Raw genomic sequence first — 1242 nt, 5'->3', positions numbered from 1 at the left:
GAGCCATAAAAATGCAAATCCTGCTGGTGCAATAAAATATGAAAACATTGGAAGTGGGTTTTCTGGCACTGTCGGACCTGCCTAATATTTTGAGGAGATATGCATTGATTAGCCCTGTTACGATTATTTGTGTTCTTGTTGCTATTGATCCTTTCCTAGCCCTTGCTCAGAGAAAAGCGCCAGGGGAAGAGGGAGAAAATATTTAGAAATGATGTAACTTGATCAAACTTCGGAGTTCAAGCTGCAGGAGAGGCCTAGAGAGAGAAACAGATTGCATCAGACCAAATGGTGCCACTCTGACCACATTTAAAACGTTTAGAATAATGCTTAGAGTAAAAACCAATAGACCTAAAACATAAACAGCGACAAATAATAGAAACATAGCTCAGGGTTTGCTTCGAGGACCAAGCAATGGGAGAGCGATCTGTTTAGATTTGGCGTGTTCAGCCCTATTAGCAAGAGGCTCCAGCAAAATATTTCATGCTGTAGAAGGTGAAATGATTTTGTTATCAAGATTATATATATATATATATTGAGAGAGGTGGGGAGGAAAGAGTTTTGTTTTTCTTCCTAGTTCATTTGGATGGTTTTAGTGGCTTGGGGGAAAAGGTGCCCTCAGTGAATTAAAAAACGCATCATCCATGGAATTAAATTTAAATACCCCATTTTTGGTCTTTTAGTACGTTCTGCCTTATCTCCGTCTTTTTAATAAAGTCTTTCACCATGCTTTAAAAAAAGAAACCACTTTTTCTAGGGAACAGCTGAAGGGAATTATACAGTAATAAACACTGCTGTTTGAAAAAAAAATGTTTGTTTGTTTTCCTAACCAAATCAAACTAAATAGTTCCAACAAGGAGCCTTCCCCCTGCAGGCAAAACCTTTTTTTTAAAGAACCATGTTGGAAAAGTTTGTTAAGTCCTGCTTGTTCTGAGGCAGCCATGAGAATTCTGAAAGGGAGAATTTTCACTGTTTCCTTCTTCTTTTTTAATTCTCCTATTTTTCCCAATGCCTTTGAACATTATTCTTGAGGCCGATGCAAAGAACTGTATTTTTTTTCAAAGAATAGCAAACCTCTAAAAAAGGGAGACAAGAATAATGAGTTTGTAGATTCCCAAGAAGATTTCATGCATCAATCTTCAAGCCAGCAGAGAATTTGCATCATTTTTCTGTCTTCCTTTGACGTTTTCCATATTACACCGTGATTTAATTGTTTCTTCTCTGATTTTTTAATTCAAGCCACTG

This window comes from Gavialis gangeticus, unplaced genomic scaffold (genome assembly GCF_001723915.1).
Source record: "Gavialis gangeticus isolate Ggan-Ray unplaced genomic scaffold, GavGan_comp1, whole genome shotgun sequence".
NCBI classification, from domain to species: domain Eukaryota; kingdom Metazoa; phylum Chordata; order Crocodylia; family Gavialidae; genus Gavialis; species Gavialis gangeticus.
The sequence above is the reverse complement of the archived record's forward strand: the minus strand, read 5'-3'. Positions refer to the sequence as shown.